This window comes from Entelurus aequoreus, linkage group LG16 (assembly GCF_033978785.1).
Source record: "Entelurus aequoreus isolate RoL-2023_Sb linkage group LG16, RoL_Eaeq_v1.1, whole genome shotgun sequence".
In the NCBI taxonomy this organism is placed as follows: domain Eukaryota; kingdom Metazoa; phylum Chordata; class Actinopteri; order Syngnathiformes; family Syngnathidae; genus Entelurus; species Entelurus aequoreus.
This window is the reverse complement of record NC_084746.1, coordinates 27,512,318-27,534,051: the sequence shown is the minus strand read 5'-3', so window position 1 is coordinate 27,534,051 and position 21,734 is coordinate 27,512,318. Positions and strand designations below refer to the sequence as shown.

Sequence of the window (21,734 nt, the reverse complement as noted above, 5' to 3'; positions counted from 1 at the left end):
GACACGGAAGGAGATTTTACAACAAAGTTCTAAAACTTAGTGATATATCAGATACATCATATTGTAGGTGGGGGTTTTTTACCCTTCGCATTCATACTTTGCTGTGTTTGTTGCATTTTTGTTGCGTTTCGCTTGATTATAAAATATGTCGATCAAGAGGGGGCGTGACGTTCATATGTTGTCAATATTCAGTGTTTTGTACATTTTGGGTGTCTCATTCAGTAAAAAAAAATTAAAATTCCATTCTGTTTTTTAAGGCGGTCTGTCATAACGTTTTTAGCATTCAATCAGACATTATTGTGAGGTTTTGTATTAGTGTTCTTAAAAATAGATATACCGGCCCCCAGACACACTTTTTCTCTAAATCTGGCCCACCGAGTCAAAATAATTGCCCAGGCCTGCTGTAAAGCGTATTCAAATTTTTGAAAAGCACTGTATAGATAACATTTATTATTATCTTTATACATTTAATGCTACATTTACTGAAATAATGTTTACTTTGTCTGCTTGTTGCTTCACACAACCATTTGTCCTTTTACACACATGTATGATGTAAATGTAAATAAAAGCAACTCTGAGTAAGTTAAAAGCCGTATAGTAATTATTTTTGAAAAATCAATGCAAATTGAAAAAAATTAAATTTTCTGCACCAAAATGACAATATGTTTGTCGCTTTGCACAACTGTTCATCCATTTACACGCAGAGTCACATCACTCTATTGCTCAAGTACCAAAAAAATAATATCCAGAAGTAATGAGCAACAAGGAATCATTGATGGTAATATGGTTCAAATAAATGTTCCACCCGATTCTGTTATACGTAGAGAACTTGTAAAAGAACATCGCCATTAAAGTTCCATGCTTGCGAACACATCTGCTTGAGCGAGCCTCATTTGCATCAACCAGCCTTGCTCACTTAATCAAACATGACTGCCACTTGACTCGACAAGCAGCGCGGAACAAAACTGGTTTCCCTGGCCCCCACGGTGGGAGACTTACTTCACTAGAGAGGCCCTCCCCCAGCTGTTTTGATGTTGAGATCAGGCCATCTAACACCCGGCTGATCCTAGATCAGAGGGGTCCTCCCCGCATCTCTGTGGCGCTTTAATAGTGGAGGCGCAGGAAGAAGGGGATGGAGACAGCGATCTCCGTCGCCTCTCCAGGGGCCTGGCTTCGGGCGGTGCACCTCAGGGTATCATTCCGGTGCCACTTTCAGGTGACGAGCTGCTGCAGAGCAAAATCTCCTGTGAGGAAACAAGACTGAATGTTGCTGATTAAACACTTCAGACTCTGTGTGCGTGTATGTGTGTTTGTGTGGAATCAGAGGCAATTGTTAGCTCCAATTCCCACATAAACAAGAGATTCAGTCTTGAGAAAGAATCCTTTAAAAAGTCTGGCTTGTAATACCCTGTCAAAAATGTAATTAACCCTTATTGTTGCATTCAGCACACAACAACATGCACTGCTTGTTAGGATACTTTGCTGGCCCTTCTGATGAGCCGCAGTGTTGCGTTTTTGCATGAACATACAGTATATTTCATGCATACATCATCCACCTCTGATGATACGGCAAGAGTGGCCTTCATATAACTTGCAAATGTATTTGTCAGAGTCCCATCTGGACCAGAAACGAGCAAGAGGAAGATCTGAGGGAGAATAAAAGAACTGAAATTTAAAGCGTTGACCTTCAAGCAAACAGCCCAAAAACAGACTTAAATATTAATATTGTACCGAAGTTAAACTCAAAAGCTTCCTCACAGGGAGGTTATCTCTCTACTCGTCTTCTAAAAGAAATACATCACACCTGTTTTTATCAAATATGGCTCACCAAAATGTTTTTATTAGATTTAATTTGTACGGTGATTCTTCTGTTATGCATATTCAACCTTAAAAAAAAACCACCTACACTATGACGATACATTACAACACAATTATTTTAACTTTTCAGAAGGTTGTTTTTAATTTTTCATTTCAAGGACTACACTAGCACAGACCTCAGTATGAGCCCAAACCCCCATTTCTAGTTCTAATACAAGCTTTACACTGTAAGTCTAGATCGAAAACCAATCCTAGTCCTAACCAGTGTTGGGTTAGTTACTGAAAACCAGTAACTAGTTACAGTTACTAGTTACTTTATCCCAAAAGTAACTCAGTTACTAACTCAGTTACTTACACCAAAAAGTAATGCGTTACTGTGAAAAGTAACTATTTAGTTACTTATTTTTTTAAAGCTCCCATTAATGCCCTTTTAGCCTTCATTTCAGTATTGTTATTACACTGGAGAATAATACAATCTGTTGATCAACTCGACATGCATTTGCATCACTGAACTCTGCTAAGCAATGTGGTCTACATACAACACACAAAGACAAAGATATGTTTCAAAGGGCCAACTTTTTTCAGGCCAGAACAAATTGACAAAACTATTTTAAATAGCTGCAACATAACATGCATAAGTAACAAACAGCATAATAACAACATAGCTGTAAACCAAATAAGTACTTTAACTTTATTTTTACATACCAAAGCCTAACCAGGCGTTTTTTCTCTCAAGGAATTCTGAAATAAAATCATGTCTGAAGCCCAGAACACTCTACACATTTCCCCAGTTTTAGTTTAGAGATAAGGAAATATTGGCCTGGCCCACAAGGATCCCTCTTTATGTTTGTGAACTTTATAGTCTATTCATTTAGAGTGGTGTGATAATCAAACACTCTAGAAGTCTAGAAGGAAAGAGTATATAAGAGAATTGACAGAGTGTGTGTACTATAATTCATAATTAAATTGATTTTGATTCAATATTATGTTTTGAGCAATGACAGTTTGAAAGAAAAAAAAACAGCTTTGTTTTATTAGTCAACATTGCAACTTTTTCTAAATTAAATTTCACCTTTAAGCTTTTTTATTTCACTTTTGTTATGTTTTTGTTTATTTTAATAGTATTTTTAGAATGTGCCGTGGGCCTTTAAAACATTAGCTGTGGGCCACAAATGGCCTCCGGGGCACACTTTTGACACCCCTGCTAAAGATAATAAAAAATTAAATCTGAAAAAATCTATCAATAAAAAGCTGAGCCTGGCGGCGCATGCGTGTTAACAACTCTCTCGCTCTCTCTGTCTCCGCCCCTCCCTCACGAATGCTGCTGCGCGCACCCCTCCCCTCCCTCCCCTTCCCACACCCAGACACACACACAGCGCGCCTCCTCCGTGTGACACAAGAGATTCAGAAGAACGACACCGCAGCGCTGCCACAAAACACACTCAGATCTTCTGTTTCTAGCCGATACTACACAAAAAGTAACGTAAAATAACGCAGTAACGCATCAAGTAGTAACGGTAACTAAGTTACTGAATATAAAAAATAACGCGTTAGATTGCTAGTTACCGCCGAAACTAACTGCGTTACAGTAACGCGTTAGTCCCAACACTGGTCCTAACCCTGAACCAATATCCATAAACTCAAACCAAACCAAACACTAACACTAGCCTAACACCAACCCTAGCCCTAATCCCTCACCCAAACCTATCATTTAGCCCTAACTCCTAACAGTATACTATTTATAACCATAAACATGTCATGTCTTGTGATCATGTCTAGTTTAGTTATGTTCTGTTTGGTTAAAACTCCATGAGTTCCTGTTTTTTACGCATCCTTGTTTGTTTTGTCACCATGGCGACCCATTAGTTTTCACGAAAATTAAAAAAAAAAATAAAAAAAAAATACAGAAATGACAATGAGCATTATTACACTAAAAATGGAGCAATATGGATACCGGTTTATATCAGAGAGACTGTTATTTAAGCCATAGTTGCCAGGTAGTCGACCTGGCGTCATTACTCTGCACTCTGTTTATGCTCATTCCATGCCATTGTTCCATGCTCGTTTCCATGCTTTTTCAAGTAAGTTTTTGTTTACTTAATGTCACGTTTAGCAGTTCTTTTGTTTCATGTCCATAGTCTACGTTAAGCTTAAATGTTGTTTTTTAGCCAGTTTTGTGTCTCCGCCTTGTGCGCGCCTTTTGTTTACACTTTTTAGAGAAATAATTAAATCATGTATTTACCTTGAATATTACATGTCCGATCCAATTCTTATGCATCTCGGGAAAACAATCCACGCAGGAAACGGCACCATAGTCCAAGTCATGACAAAACCAGGGCTTTTCAACTACATAATCAAGAGGGCCACAGTTTCAAGAGCCCAAGGTCTCAGGGGCAGGACATCAGAATTTGGATTTTACTTTAGAAAGTGCCTCCACGGGTTATATATAATTTTAAGACTGTGTTTACTCTTTTACAAAGTAACACATTAACTTACCCACTGCTCTGTCAATAAATTCATTATTCTGCCCTAGCTACTCGCTTCCAGCGTGTGCAGCCAGCTAGATACTTAACAACATGAAGAAAAAGAGGCTAAGTGTTGTTGATGACCGATGTTCCTTTTTTTATTTATTTTTCTTCCTCATAATTTTATTTCTTTATATGTCTTCCTTTATTTAGGTTTATACGACTGAAAATAAAAACACTACAAAAGTATACCATCCATTTATTTGATATGTTTTATGTGTGTGTTCCATGAATAGAGTAGAAGGTTTAGTGTTAATACACAGCAAACATTGCACATATGTGGTTTAACACAATTAAACCTAATGTGTAGCTTTACCACCCTCTACTGGTCAAATTCAGTGCTACAAGTATTTAACCATTTTCGATCGCTAGGGTTAAACAGCCCAAAACAACATGACCACGAATACAAAAGACATCACAAGAAAGTCAGCAATTTCAATACATTCATACTTTCTTGTCAGGTCCCTGTTAAAAGTCCAATTTTCGGGATTTATTTAGATTTTCTTCAGGGTCAATTTTGCCATCTTCCTCTACACACCCACTGCTGCGTCATTGTGACACATATGCTTCGCTGTTGCCCTTTTTGGGGGTGGCGGGAGTACTGCATACATGAGCAACCCTATTTTGAATGTTTTCATCTAGCCTAGATGGGTGTTGTTTCAAAATCAAGAGCTTCGGCGGATCGAATGTGGCTCGTGGTCCGCCAGTTGAATGGACCTGCTCTACACCTAACCCTTAACAAAACACAAATGCTATTCTTACATAAACTCTAATTGTAGTTGGAGTCCTAACCCTAAACAATTATCTCAGTCTTAACCCTAACCTGGAATCCTAGTCCTAAACCCCAATTATACTGCAAACTGTAAACTATAATCCTAGTTTGAACCCGTGGCTCGGTTGCTCGAGCAGCCGTGCCAGCAACTTCAGGGTTCCAGGTTCGATACCCGCTTCCACCATCCTAGTCACTGCCGTTGTGTCCTTGGGCAAGATACTTTACCCACTTGGTCCCAGTGCCACCCATACTGGTTTAAATTTAACTTAGATAATGGGTTTCACTATGTAAGGCGCTTTGAGTCACCAGAGAAAAGCACTATATAAATATTACTTCACTTCACTAACCGTAGTAATAGGAAAAATTCCCCAAAAAGTGCAGTTACCCTTTAACCAAAAGCCTAGACTTGAATTTTAGCCATAACTCCTAACCCTATTCTTATTTCTAACACTAAACCCAACCTTTACCCTAACAGAAATCCTATTCTAACCTAAACTCCAATCCGAGTCCTAACCCTAAACAATAATCCCATCTTTAACCCTTACCTGGAATCCTAACGCTATCGCCATTCATAGTCCAGATCAAAACACTAAATTGTAATCCAAGCCCGAACCCTACCGTACACTAAACACAATAATACTCCCTAAACAAATCCGCCTCTCTAATTCTAGCTCGAGCCTCAAATCCTAGTCATAACCCAAACCAAATGCTTATGTAAATTAAATACAAAGAGGACATAAGTAAAGGAAAATAAATGAGCTCAAATATACCAACAAACGCAGCATATTGATGCCATATGTACGTACAGCTAGCCTAAATAGCATGTTAGCATTGATTAGTTTGCAGTCATGCACTGACCAAATATGCCCGATTAGCACGCCAACAAAGCTCACCTTTGTGCAATCACGCAGAGCATAAAACGTTTGGCGGACAAAATGAGACAAAGAAGGAGTGGCACACGTCTTTTTGTGGCAGTGTCGGGGAAAGTTGTACATGTAAACAAACTACGGAGAGTTCAAGCCAAAATTAGTAGGACAAAAACAGCGCTCGCCAACTACTCTCATCAGTGAAGCATGTTTAAGATAAACAGTGGGATTTCTAACAATAAGGGAGGTTTGTGTCATGTTTGTCCTCCTACAGAAACATATTACAAAAAAAAATTATTGTTTCCCCTCATCTATTTCCATTTTCATATATTTTTGAAAAAGCTTCAGGGAGCATGTGGCTCTAAGGCCACAGGTTGCTGACCCCCGCCAGAACCAAATGCCTAAACTCTGTCATCTCTAACCTCTAATTATATTCTTGTTTCTAACCCTAAACCTCAGCAATTCCTTAACAGAAATCCTATCCTACCCTAAACTCTAGTCTTAGCTCTAAACCTAGACAGTAATTATAGTATTAACCTTAATCATAGTCTAGATCCAGACGCCAAACTGTAATCCTAGTCCAAACCCTAACAATATCTCTAAACCTGAACCCAAAATCTAGACTCAAATTTTAGCTCTAACCCTAATCCTGTCTATGTTTAAGGTTTTAATGCCCGCCCTAAACCTAGTCGTAAAACAAACCCTAAATCGAGCCTAACTCAAACCCCAAAACCAAACAAAACCCTAAACCAGGGGTGTCAAACATAAGGCACGCGGGCTGGATCAGGTTTTATCCGGGCCACGTGATGAGTTTGCCAAGTACTAAAATGAGCTCCATTTTTTTAATAGAAAAAACTGCTGTTCTAAATGTGTCCACTGGATGTCACAATAGCGATTCTGTTAGGACTAGCAAGAGGTACAAAGTAAAGCGTGGCTGCGGCTCCTCTCCCTCGACCAAAATGAAACTTAAAACTTGCCGTTTTATGTCTTCTGCTTCGAACACATCGTTATTTCGCACCCTTACTCCCCCATAATGTCTCTGTAAAAAACGAGAAGACTAAACCCTTTTGAATAGATTTTACCTCCGTTTCTTACGGTTTGTTGAGTTAGCACTGGATTGATACGTGGACATGACAAAGGAGGTATTTGATACCTAGAAGAGTTTATGTGTTGTGTTTTTGTTCAATCCCAGAAAGACTGTGATTTAAAGCTTAATCCTGGTTTTGTAGATACACGGAGACAAAGTCTAAGCTCATCGGGTTTTTGAAACTGCACCAATTTCCTCAGAATTTTCAACAAACTTGAAGTGTTTTGTCCAGAGGATTATTTGTGATTTGTACGTTTTCATAATGTGCTTGTTCTCTTTTTGGACAAAGTAAAACAAAGTAAACAACCTGGAGTTGTCTTGATTTGTAAGTTATCATGCCATGATTTTACCAATCCGGCCCACTTGGGAATAGATGTTCCTCCATGTAGCCCCTGAGCTAAAATTAGTTTGACACCTCTGCCCTAATCCATACTTTTAATCACATCCCTAACAGCGATCCGAACATGAAAAATCCTGCGGTTTTACTGTCAATAGTGAGTGAAGTATTTTGGGTCAATTTTTTAACAAATATGGTTACTTGTCCTATTAAATCTTAAACATGCATATGTTATAATTCATGAGGAATAAAAAAAAATCAAAAACAAAACTACTAAATTGTATTATGTGGACTCTGCTGCTCCATAATGGGATTGCATTGACTGTTCAATGCAACAAAAGCTATGCCAAAATAAAAACGACCCTAAATTCTCCTTCTGCGATGTTTATAATGGTTTATTGATCAAAGTATTAATCATTTAATTGGTGTGGGGAGTATCTGGCAGCTGGATCAATAACTAACTTACTACTGTGGTCGGTGTAGGTCTGTATAATGTATACAGAGCATGGGGTAGGACGGCAACAGAGATGGAGGAAGCCGGTGATGTATTTTAGTGTTTAAGTGCACAGAAGCAGCAGAAGCAGCTGTGTGTGTGATGGATGTGAATGAATCCACATATAAAAATAAATGTTCCACCTGAAAAATGTCTCTGAGAAGTTCAAGTGTCCTCCGCCAGAATACCTCATCATCCCGTCCTCTTGTCTCTCAATGTAAGAGCCCTTTTGCTGTCTTTTAACTTGAGTCAGCGTAACTCCATATATATATATATATATATATATACATATATATATATATATATATATATATATATATATATATATATATATATATATATATATATATATATATATATATATATATATATATATGGAGTGCTTTTATATATATATATATATATATATATATATATATATATATATATATATATATACACATACATACATGTGCTTTTATATGTATGTATATATATATATATATATATATATATATATATATATATATATATATATATATATATATATATATATATATATATATACACATACATACATGTGCTTTTATATGTATGTATATATATATATATATATATATATATATATATATATATATATATATATATATATATATATATATATATATATATATATATATATATATATATATATACATATATACATATATATATATACACATATATATATATATACAGGTAAAAGCCAGTAAATTAGAATATTTTGAAAAACTTGATTTATTTCAGTAATTGCATTCAAAGGGTGTAACTTGTACATTATATTTATTCATTGCACACAGACTGATGCATTCAAATGTTTATTTCATTTAATTTTGATGATTTGAAGTGGCAACAAATGAAAATCCAAAATTCCGTGTGTCACAAAATTAGAATATTACTTAAGGCTAATACAAAAAAGGGATTTTTAGAAATGTTGGCCAACTGAAAAGTATGAAAATGAAAAATATGAGCATGTACAATACTCAATACTTGGTTGGAGCTCCTTTTGCCTCAATTACTGCGTTAATGCGGCGTGGCATGGAGTCGATGAGTTTCTGGCACTGCTCAGGTGTTATGAGAGCCCAGGTTGCTCTGATAGTGGCCTTCAACTCTTCTGCGTTTTTGGGTCTGGCATTCTGCATCTTCCTTTTCACAATACCCCACAGATTTTCTATGGGGCTAAGGTCAGGGGAGTTGGCGGGCCAATTTAGAACAGAAATACCATGGTCCGTAAACCAGGCACGGGTAGATTTTGCGCTGTGTGCAGGCGCCAAGTCCTGTTGGAACTTGAAATCTCCATCTCCATAGAGCAGGTCAGCAGCAGGAAGCATGAAGTGCTCTAAAACTTGCTGGTAGACGGCTGCGTTGACCCTGGATCTCAGGAAACAGAGTGGACCGACACCAGCAGATGACATGGCACCCCAAACCATCACTGATGGTGGAAACTTTACACTAGACTTCAGGCAACGTGGATCCTGTGCCTCTCCTGTCTTCCTCCAGACTCTGGGACCTCGATTTCCAAAGGAAATGCAAAATTTGCTTTCGTCAGAAAACATGACTTTGGACCACTCAGCAGCAGTCCAGCTCTTTTTTCCAGGGTCAACGCAGCCGTCTACCAGCAAGTTTTAGAGCACTTCATGCTTCCTGCTGCTGACCTGCTCTATGGAGATGGAGATTTCAAGTATATTCTAATTTTGTGACACACGGAATTTTGGATTTTCATTTGTTGCCACTTCAAATCATCAAAATTAAATGAAATAAACATTTGAATGCATCAGTCTGTGTGCAATGAATAAATATAATGTACAAGTTACACCCTTTGAATGCAATTATTGAAATAAATCAAGTTTTTCAAAATATTCTAATTTACTGGCTTTTACCTGTATATATATATATATACATACATACATACATATAAAAGCACTCCATCAGAAATGTACAGCACCACCAAATTGCCAAAGCCTTGTTTCTCCGAATGGTGCCTCTGACACAATGGAGAGGAAATTGACTGAATGATGCAAAGATGCTAGCGGGACATCTCAATCTCACAGACTCGTTGATGAATGGACGTTTCTCCTTGAAACGAGGCAGCTGTCTGCACGGGGCTTCAGAAAATCTAGTTTTACTGGAAAATGGATGCTGGCTTTACTTCCTGCGTGTTCGACTAGATGGAATAGACAGAGTGTGGTTGTAGACAGAGCTGCTACTGTATTACAGCAGCCAGTGGGTTATTTAGTTATTGGGGGTCGGCAACCTGCGGCTCTTTAGTGCGGCCTTAGTGTCACCCTGGAGCTTTTTCAAAAATGTAGGAAAATTTAAAAGATGGTGGAAAAAATATACAATTATTTTTTAAATATTGTTTCTATAAGAGAGCAAGCATGACACACATTTCCTAATTCTTAGAAATCCCACTGTTTATATTAAACATGCTTCACTGATGAGAGGATTTGGTGAGCGCCGTTTTGTCCTACTAATTTTGGCGGCCCTTGAACGCACCGTAGTTTGTTTACATGTACAACGTTCTCCGGCGCTGCCACAGTAAGACCTGTTTTATGCCACTCCTTCTTTGTATCATTTTGTCCACCAAACTTTTTATGCTGTGCGTGAATGCACAAAGGTAAGCTTTGTTGATTTTATTGACTTGTGTGGAGTGCTAATCGGGCATATTTGGTCACTGCATGACTGCAAGCTAATCAAGGCTAACATGCTATTTAGGCTAGCTGTATGTACACATTGCATCATTATGATTCGTTTGTAGGTATATTTGAGCTCATTTAATTTCATTTACTTATGTCCTCTGTGTATTTAATTTATATTTGCATGTGTCATGACACATCATCCATCTAATAGTTTGTGTGACATGTCGTTATAGACCACAGCAAACGTTACCCAGCTTGTAAAGATTGTAATAAATACATTAGAAGAAGACAGCCTGCCCTTTCCTTTAACTTGGACACACATCTATACCTTTAGCCATTCTAAGTCAGTAATTTCCAGGACTTATCTCACCCTTTGAGAAGCCTCCGTTTTCCAAATGTTTTCCAATGTTACAAAAATTTGTAAAATAAATATTACATTTCAACATTTTCTATCAACGAAGATTTGCGATAGTTAATAGTTAAAACACTTACACCATGTGTTGCATTCATTACACGACTTAAATAAGGCTTTTAATTTTTTTCAGCTTCAGAAGGATTTTTTTTTTTGTATTTTTGGTCCAATATGGCTCTTTCTACATTTTGGGTTGCCGACCCCTGCGCTAACCCGTGTAGTTTAATTCTGCATTTAAAGGAACCTTTGTGTACATTTGTCACAATGTGAAAGTGTCATGAAGCTCCTGCACTCTCCAGGCCGCATGAGTGATGGGCGAAGCAGTAAATTAGTGCACTCATTTATAGGCTGAGCTTTTGGCCTTCCAGTCTGTGATGTATGCCCTCCACCGCCAGATATCAACTTAAAACGTATCCCAGGCCTGGCATGCAAGGTGACGATGCGTCTGTGTCAGCATCTTTCTCCCACAAGACAGAGACCGCGTTTCCAAGTCCAATTACGCTCTTTTTCAGAGCTCGGTTTTATTGCGGGATGCCACTAGATAGAGCAGCTTTGCATGACTCAAGAAGTCCTCATTTGTCTTCCTGTGGTTTTCACTCCATCTTCAGCCTTGAACAAGCTACTCGTGCCTCTTTAAGCCCCCCCTACAGCTCCTTTCTCCTGATTCCCCATTTCTAGAGGCCTCTTTGACCAATTGGTGCACAACGTGTTCAAATAATCAAATCAAATCAAATCAAAATGTATTTACTTGGCACTTTCCATACACAGGCAAAGTGCTGTACAAAAAAATAGAAGAATGTAATTGTCATGAAAATAAAGAACATGCATTGAATGAGAAGGTGTGTCCAAACTTTGAACCTGTACTGTATGTAAAAATAAAATATAAATAATACAATAATAAGTTAATTAAACGTAACATTGGGAGAATAATAGTAGTAATATTAATAATCAAGATAGAAAACAACACAATAAATAATAAAAACCATAGCTGTTTCTTTAATTAGGCAATGAATTGCAGGGTAATTAACACTTTGCCAACAATAATATCCTCCTGAGAACCAACGTACACTGCGGAGGACATTTGTGCTTTGCATCAGGACTATTTAACTCTCACAAAAGAAATTGACCATTGCAGAGAATGCTGATTCTCAGGAGGATGTAGTGAATATGCCATAATCAATAAAACATATGAATTCATAACCAAGTAGGTAAAACTTCAGCATTTATCAACAATACAAAAAAGGTTAAATGTTGAAAAAAAATATGTTGCCGTTTTAGATAAAAAAAAAGTCAATTCATTTTAAGAAACAAAGTTGTTTTGTGTCATTTTTCCCCCCCAGAAAAAAACTACCGGTAAGTCATCTTTTTGTGCGAAAAAAGTCAAAATATTTTCTGAACATTCGTAATACTACCAGCATAAACGTAATATGATGACTCCTGACCTGCACGAATGCCACACGAGCTGCTACAATTTGTAAGTCTAACAAAATGTTTGGCAGGGATTACATAACCACATTTGTAGGAAATGTCAAATTTCCAATGGGAGAGCTTAAAAGCCTTAAGTTATTATGATAGAGCGTCACTGCTCACTCCACCGTCTCCAAACAATCCGGTAGAGCTTGATGTGCACCTTTCCTCCATTAATTTCCAACCGAAGAGTTGGGATTGGTCGGCTTTTTTAGTTCGTGAAAGCACCATGTTTAAATTGAACACCTTGTTGTACAATAAAAGCAACTTCCATATCGATCAGTTCCAGCTCTAACAATGATCTGGATGTCACTTCAGTCACCATTGTTCACAACTACGACACCTGAAGCAGTCGTGCTTGCTCAATCTCAGAAAAACACTGCCCCTAGTGTTCAGGTAAAGAATTGCAAATCACACACTTAGCCCATGCCGAAGAGCTGTAACAGGATCAAGACAGCATTGGAGGGGAAATTTGTACTTAATTTCGTCAATGTTTTTGTCATTGTAGCTTCGTTATCGTCCTGGTTTAGTCATGGAAAAATAGGTAGTTGACAGGGGCCTTCTCTGCTGGCCTAACATAACCAGAAATCATGATCATAATCAAAGATAAAAGTACATTTTTGTTTGCTTTCCCTAAATATCTAAAAGTATTCATATTCTCTTCATGTCATATTATGCTCGTAGTGCTGTTGTTTTTAGGTTAGAGTTTGTATCCAATCATAATTCAGCTAGCTTATGTTGCCATGCTGTATGAAATCTGCCCGGGGTCCTTCTCTGTGCACTGTAAGTGAACAGACACATACAGGTGATAGATAATTGCAATAGCCAATCAGATCACAAGTTGTTGTCAGGAAGGCCTTCTAGCTGGCTTAACGCTGTGATTGGATTACTCACAGCGTATCCAAGTGAGTATCCAATCATAAGTTGCGAAAACAGGAAGTGGCACCAGAACCATACGAGCCATAGAAAGCCACAGAAAACTCACCGGTACAATAACCACAAAGATAAAATATTTGTCTTACACCTAGTAATCCGCTGTGGACAGACGAAGCCAAGCAATGCAGGTTTAGCAAGCAGTGCGCGCTCCCGCAAATGAAATCCATTTTTGGCAGGGAATCACATTTTGGCACAACACCAGCGGTGACATGGGGATATGGCCACGACCTTCTCTCTAATCAACCGACTACGACCAACTACGACGGTACCACTGGCTTATAATACAATTTTATTTCTTAATTTTTTCATGTTTCATTTGTTTTATACAATTATTTTAATTTTGACAGTACCACGTCAGATATGTACGGAGCCCCTAAAGGGACATGGGGGAACATTTTTTTTTAGATATGTAACTCGTGCGCACGAGATACATATCTGGTGCGCACAAGATAGTTTCTGGTGCGCACGAGATAGTTTCTCGTGCACACCAGATAGTTTCTTGTGCACACCAGAAAGCATTGGATGCGTGCGCATGGTTTGAGGTGTGAGTGAAAATGCCAGTTCAGGAGTTAATTCGGCTGTATTTCCAACTAGGACTTTCCCCCATGTGGCAAAATGTGAATGCCTGCCACAAATGTATGTTCTTCGCGGGGCGCGCAGCGCTCGCTGAACCTGCATTTTTGGCTTGGTGTGTCCACAGCGGATTACTAGGTGTAAGACCCACACTTTATCTTCCTGGTTACTGTATCGCTACGTGTTTGACATTATTTAAGACTTTATCGTGCCCGGAAAAGGACAGTTTGCCTCTTCTGTGGTATTGATGAGATTTAAAGGAGTGTTGTTAGTCCGATGTTGAGGTGATAAAACCTCTTTCTTGTTTGGAAGATACACACAATTGTAACTTTTATTTCTTCCTGCACATAATAAATATGTACAACGTGTTTGGATGTATTAATTTATGTAAAATTGTCAATAAATGTAATATTGCCTGGCAAAAAGTGATTCGACGTAATATTTTGATATTTACACATCGCATATTTACACACGCGTATTTTACTACAATACCCTTATGAGCATTACATATATATAAATCAAGTACCTACTGTACTGTTTACTTGTAGAAATACCCCTTACAAAGCTAAAATATACCAAAACAACCACTTTGCTGCTGCCAAAAATTGATTTCAAGTAATATTTTGATACTGACACATCTCATCTCTGCATATTTTACTAGAATACCCTTATGGGCATTACATATATCAAAATCAAGTACCTACTGTACTGTTTACTTGTTGAAATACCCTTTTTAGAGCAAATATCTACCCAAATGGCCGCTCTGTTGCTGCCAAACATTTATTTCAAGTAACATTTTGATATTGACACATCTTATCTCTGCATATTCTACTAGAATACCCTATGGGAATGACATATATATAAATCAAGTACCTACTGTACTGTTTACTTGTTGAAATACGACGTAATATCAAAATATTACGTCAAATCACTTTTTGTCAGGCAATATTACGTTTATACATTTAATGACAATTTTACAAACACATTGTACATATTTATTATGTGCAGTAAGAAATAACAGTTACAATTGTGTGTATCTTCCAAACAAGAAAGAGGTTTTATCACATCAACATCGGACTAACAACACTCCTTTAAATCTCATTAATGCCACAGAAGAGGCAACCTGTCCTTTTACAGGCACGATAAAGTCTTAAATAATGCCAAACACGTAGCGATACAGTAACCAGGAAGATAAAGTGTGTGTCTTGCACCTAGTAATCCGCTGTGGACAGACCAAGCCACAAATGCAGGTTCAGCGAGCGCTGCGCGCCCCGTGAAGAAAATACATTTGTGGCAGGCATTCACATTTTGCCTCATGGGGGAAAGTCCTATTTGGAAATACAGCCGAATTAACTCCTGAACTGGCATTTTCACACACACCTCAAACCATGCGCATGTCATGTCTGTGTTCATGTTTTTGTTTGGCCATGTGCTGTTTTGTTTTTTGGACACTTCCTTAGTTCCTTGTTTCACTTCCTGGTTTTGTTTGTCACCATAGCAACCATTAGTTTCACCTGTTCCACGTTTGGACTCACACACACCTGTCTCACGTTTTCACAGTCATGTCACGCACCTGTTCACAGTTAGTCACGCACCTGTTTTCACTTATCATGTCACTATATAGGCTTTTCTGTTTCTGTTGTTCGTCCTGGCGACATCACACATTCATGTCATGTCCACAGTTCCTGGTCACGTTAGTTCTTGTTTCATCTCATGCCAAGTAAGTTTTGTTTATTGTTCATAGTTTTGTGCCCACGTGCATGTCTTTTGTTTCATAGTCTAGTTTTCTACTTCCGCCTTTGTGCGCGCTTTTTGTTTTGTCATAGCCAAGTTTGTTACCTCCTCTGTGAGCGCCTTTTGTTTGTACCTTTTGTTTGAGTTAAAAGATTAAACATGTCCTCACCTGCACGCCACGTATGGTCCAATTCGTTTGCACAACGGGAGAGTAAACCACGCCACAGACCAAGTCCTGACAGATGTCGCCAGCATAAGAGCTCTCCCGCAAGATTGGACAAAGGAACGTGGGAGGTCCTGCGCGCCATGGAAGCCGAGACACTCCGCCATTCCCCCATGGAGCGCAGGGATCTCATGTGGGGTCCGACCGGCAAACTGGTGCCGATCAGCTCCCTTTGGCACGGGGACGTTGGCTCGTCATCCCTGTCCCGGAAGCGGCGCTCCAGACCGAGGACGTCAGGGAAGGTGAGCGGACAGCACGCTGCGCTCCTGCAAGCTCCTCCCCCCCCGGGCGGAAATGGAAGTCAGCCAGCCTGGCAGCTCAAGGAGCACTCCACAGACCTGGAGATTTTTTTTCCAAATTCTTTACCGGTTCAATCCAAGCCACCCAAATTCCATGCCCCGCCCCCCAGGACTCAAGCCACGTCCAAGTCACAATATTTTTTTTCACCCACAAAAGCCCAGGTAGGGGGGAAAGAGAGACTTTTTGGACAGTTTGGAGGGGAGGATTCTGCCCCCCTCCTGACCACCCTCCACCCACCCAAAGAAACGATTCCAGACCGCAGGGCGCGCGTCTGGTATCCGCTCCTTGAGGGGGGGGGGGCTAGGGCTGGGAATTGTTCAGGTGGGGTGGCTCAGCATCGTCATGCCAAGCCACAGCCTCCAGCACGACCACCACCACCTGTCTTTCGACCTGCCAAGCCACAGCCACCAGCACGACCCCCACCACCAGTCTTTCGTCACGCCAAGCCACAGCCTCCAGCACGACCCCCACCACCTGTCTTTCGACCTGCCAAGCCACAGCCACCAGCACGGCCGCCACCACCAGTTTTTCGACCATGCCAAGATCCACCTGCTCCACGCCCAGCTCCACGCCAAGCGCCACCAGTACCTGCTCCACGCCAAGCGCCACCAGTACCTGCTCCACGCCAAGCGCCGCCAGTCGCAGCTTCACGACGCCAAGCGCCGCCAGTCGCAGCTTCACGACGCCAAGCGCCGCCAGTCGCAGCTTCACGACGCCAAGCGCCGCCAGTCGCAGCTTCACGACGCCAAGCGCCGCCAGTCGCAGCTTCACGGCGCCAAGTGCCGCCAGTCGCAGCTTCACGGCGCCAAGTGCCGCCAGTCGCAGCTTCACGACGCCCAGTGCCGCCAGTCGCAGCTTCACGACGCCCAGTGCCGCCCGTGGCTGCCCCACGCCGCCAAGTGCCGCCCGTGGCTGCCCCACGCCGCCAAGTGTCGCCCGTGGCTGCCCCACGCCGCCAAGTGCCGCCCGTGGCTGCCCCACGCCGCCAAGTGCCGCCCGTGGCTGCCCCACGCCGCCAAGTGCCGCCCGTGGCTTCCCCACACCGCCAAGTGCCGCCCGTGGCTGCCCCACGCCGCCAAGTGCCGCCCGTGGCTGCCCCACGCCAAGACCAAAGCCAAGACCAAGACCCGCCAAGTGACCAAGACCAAGAACCACCAAGTGACCAAGACCAAGAACCGCCAAGTGACCAAGAACCGCCAAGTGACCAAGAACCGCCAAGTGACCAAGACCAAGAACCGCCAAGTGACCAAGACCAAGACCCGCCAAGTGACCAAGACCAAGACCAAGTCCAAGCACCGCCACGCCAAGTCCAAGACCAAGACCAACCATGTCAACACCAAGACCAAGTCCAAGACCAACCATGCCAAGACCAAGACCCAGACCCTCGCCAAGACCAAGACCCAGACCCTCGCCAAGACCAAGACCCTCGCCAAGACCAAGACCCTCACCAAGACCAAGACCCTCGCCAAGACCAAGACCCACGCCAAGACCAAGACCCACGCCAAGACCAAGACCCGCCACGCCAAGCTTCGCCGCCTGACGCGCCACGCCAAACTTCGCCGCCTGCCATGATGACGACGACGCGCCTGCCTCCTCGTCTGCCACGAAGGTGGCCACAGCCTGGTCGTCCGCCACGCCAAGTGCGCCCACCTCATCGGCCATGGATATGGCCATTCCCGGGTCGCCCACCTCGTCAGGTACAGCGGCGATCTACGCGTCGCCGCCACCTGATCCTGCCCCGGTGGATTCGGGGACACCTGGTCTGGCGACCCACCGCCATGTCCCCCTCCCCCCCTCCCATGACTCTTGATCCTGTTTTTTGTTTTTGGACATCTGGGATCTGTCCGTAAGGGGGGGGTTCTGTCATGTCTGTGTTCATGTTTTTGTTTGGCCATGTGCTGTTTTGTTTTTTGGACACTTCCTTAGTTCCTTGTTTCACTTCCTGGTTTTGTTTGTCACCATAGCAACCATTAGTTTCACCTGTTCCACGTTTGGACTCACACACACCTGTCTCACGTTTTCACAGTCATGTCACGCACCTGTTCACAGTTAGTCACGCACCTGTTTTCACTTATCATGTCACTATATAGGCTTTTCTGTTTCTGTTGTTCGTCCTGGCGACATCACACATTCATGTCATGTCCACAGTTCCTGGTCACGTTAGTTCTTGTTTCATCTCATGCCAAGTAAGTTTTGTTTATTGTTCATAGTTTTGTGCCCACGTGCATGTCTTTTGTTTCATAGTCTAGTTTTCTACTTCCGCCTTTGTGCGCGCTTTTTGTTTTGTCATAGCCAAGTTTGTTACCTCCTCTGTGAGCGCCTTTTGTTTGTACCTTTTGTTTGAGTTAAAAGATTAAACATGTCCTCACCTGCACGCCACGTATGGTCCAATTCGTTTGCACCACGGGAGAGTAAACCACGCCACAGACCAAGTCCTGACAGCGCATGCATCCAATGCTTTCTGGTGCGCACCAGAAACTATCTCGTGCGCACCAGATATGTATCTCGTGAGCACGAGAAACTTTTGCGTGCGCACGAGATACATATCTAAAAAAAAAATTCCCCCCATATCCTTTTAGGGCAGGGGTGGGCAATTAATTTTCACCGGGGGCCGCATAAGCAACCCGAGCACTGCTGGAGGGCCACACGACAATATTTCAATTAAATTTTGCTCAATATTATTTTTGATATACCGTAAGATAAATAATAATGATGATAATAATAATAATAATTTAATTTAACCTAACTTAACTTTATACAAAAGCAGATTGCTTTTGATGGTCACTTTATCCTGCATTATCCAACATTTTTCCCCATCAGATTTGGACAACCACCTGTTGTTAAAAATAGTTTTTAATCATATTTATTTTATATTGTTTTTTATATTGGTTTTATATGTAATTGTTTTTTCTTTTTATTCAGTCATTGGTGGAGCTAAGGATAATATTTGAATATTGTTTTTAATATTATTGTGCAGCACTTTGGAAACATTTTGTTGTTTAAATGTGCTATATAAATAAAGTGGATTGGATTGTCACACCTGCCAGCTTGTCCCAACACCCATTTACCTCTGTGAACAAGTCATTACCTGTGGTTGTCTCTTTAATTGACTGCATCAGAGCTCTCATCCAAAGTTAGCAAAAAACAGTCCATGTCTCCGGGCATTATCAGCGCAACAAAGTCCAATAAGCACTCCTTAATAAACTCTCCGTCAGAAAACGCCTTACTTTTTCTGGCGCTTTTGTGAGAAATGACGAAACTTGTCCTGACGGCTGCATCTCTGGGGGTGTGAAATATGGCACAAAGTCCTTGTTGGGTTTGCAGTTTTACCATCAACGCATCAGCCTCCCTTGCGCGCGCTTAATCAGACACATTCCGGTATTTTCCCTCGTGTTTCTTTGTGTAGTGGCGATTAAAATGATATTTAAACACAGCAACCTGTGTACCACACATTAAGCACACGGCTTTACCATTAATTTATGTAAAGAAATACTTAGCAGTCCATCTCTTGTTGGGAACACGCCATTCCTCATCAACTTTTCTTTTTTTAGCGTCTCATCACTTGTCTCTATGCACCTTCACTCACAGGTTCCCCCCGGACATACGGCATAAATAACACATTTCAAAATAAAAGCAGCACAGTTGTATTGCGCGCACGACATAGATGTTTTTTAAACTTTATTTTGTCATTTGTAATTGCGCCGTTCAATTCACTCACAATCGCCCACGCGCATACGTCCACACGGAAGTAATACAAATAACACTTTTCAAAACAAAAGCAGCACCGTTGTATTGCACACTCGACATAGATACTTTTTGAAATGTATTTTGTAATTTATGATTGGCCTCACGCGGGCCGGACAGGGATGCGCAAAGGGCCGGATGCGGCCCGCGGGCCGTACAATGCCCAGGTCTGCTTTAGGGGCTCCGTAGATATGTTTTAATTGCTGAAGCGGGTTTATTGAATGTTAAATGCGCCGAAAAATAGAATGTTTTGTACACTGTTGAGGGTTATCAATGCCCTGTAGAGTGCAAGTGTGTTTCTGTATAGTATCTCCAGCCGTGTCCATGTGGTGACATTACGGTAATTACAGTATTCTGAGAGGTGAAGTAGACTAAGTAGGACATCACTGAAGGCCTAGGTGGGAAACGCACGGCCCGCCACTGCTGGTTGACGATAACTAAGACGAAAATGTTCAGTCAACAAAATTAACACTAGTTAGAAAAGCCACTATTTAGCAGGTTTTGTTTCTTTTGCCTCACTGACAGTGTTTTAGTCTTAGTATTTTATCTTTTTTCTTGGCTCAGTTGTTATAGTTTCGAATATTGATTTGTACTGAAGCACTTTAAGACTTAAGTGTGTAACAAATAAAATCCATTATTAATAATTATGTCTAGCTGGCATTGTGGCATCTTATTCTGTTCAGCAGTTTTTGGAATGCAGCGTAAAAACATCTCTGCCTCTTTTCTTATGAGTATCGAACGATGACTGTGTTCTAAGAGAGCACATCTTGTAGGTTCAATGTGTACAATTGACTATCTTTTTTGCTCAGATATCAATGTGTTTATATTGGTTTTGTCAAAACGTGGACCTTGGGGTGTTGTGTTTTCCTGGAATGCAAAGGAAAGTTGGCGCGGGCAAGGCGTGAATGTAAGTACATATTTTATTTTAAACACTAACAGACTACAAAAAAGGAAGCAAACAAAAGGCGCGCACAATGGCGGAGAAAAAACTTGACTAATGAAACAAAACTTGCACAAAGGCAGAAACTATGAACAATAAACAAAAACTTACTTGGCATGGAACAGCATGAAAACTATGGCATGGAACTATGGCTTCGAATGAAAGGTAGCAGAGGTAGAAAGGATATCAGAAGTAGCATGGTATGAAAGGATAATGTCACCAGAACGATCAGCTGAAACAGACAGGCTTAAATAGCAGTGACATGATCAGTGACAGGTGTGCGAGTGCAAAGCGTGAGACAGGTGCGTGACATGACAGGTGAAACTAATGGGTTGCTATGGTGACAAAACAAACAACAGTGCACAAAGAGTCCAAAAACAAAACCGAACATAACTAAAACCAAACATGATCACACAGACATGACAGGTTTAGATTGGGCTATGTCATTTCTTAACGGGGTAAGTGTGGATGTTAATGTCTCTTTTTTCATGTTAGCATTTAAGCTAGCGAGCCGGCGCCAGCCAGTCCGTTAGTTTATTAACGTGCAGTTATCAGTGACGGCTTTTCTTTTTCTTTTTTTTTTTTGTCCTGTCCAGCTTCTCAGGTAAATCATATAGTAGATGTAGATGCCCATATCGGCTGTACATATTGACTTTACCAAAGAGAAATGTGGGATACTTCTCTTGTTGTCTTATTTGTCTTTATTAAATGGATTTATATTATTATTTGGAGCCGGGCCAAAGCAGGAGGGGATAGAAAGAGAAAAAAAGGAAGACATAGGGGGAAATTGTGAGGATAAGAGGGGATAAGACAGAGAGAAGGCAACAACAACAACAGCAAACCCAACCAC

The 21,734-nt window shown here is 41.0% G+C and overlaps 1 protein-coding gene across 2 annotated transcripts in view; it reads right to left on the bottom strand.

Moving 5' to 3' along the window:
* The window catches only part of sntg1 (syntrophin, gamma 1), a 118,160-nt gene that overhangs the window by 72,852 nt on the left and 23,574 nt on the right, over positions 1-21,734 (bottom strand). For both annotated transcript variants that reach the window (XM_062022529.1, XM_062022530.1), the window contains exon 2: positions 1,000-1,244. The gene's annotated coding sequence lies outside the window, so the exon portion shown is untranslated. The remainder of the gene's footprint in view (positions 1-999; positions 1,245-21,734) is intronic.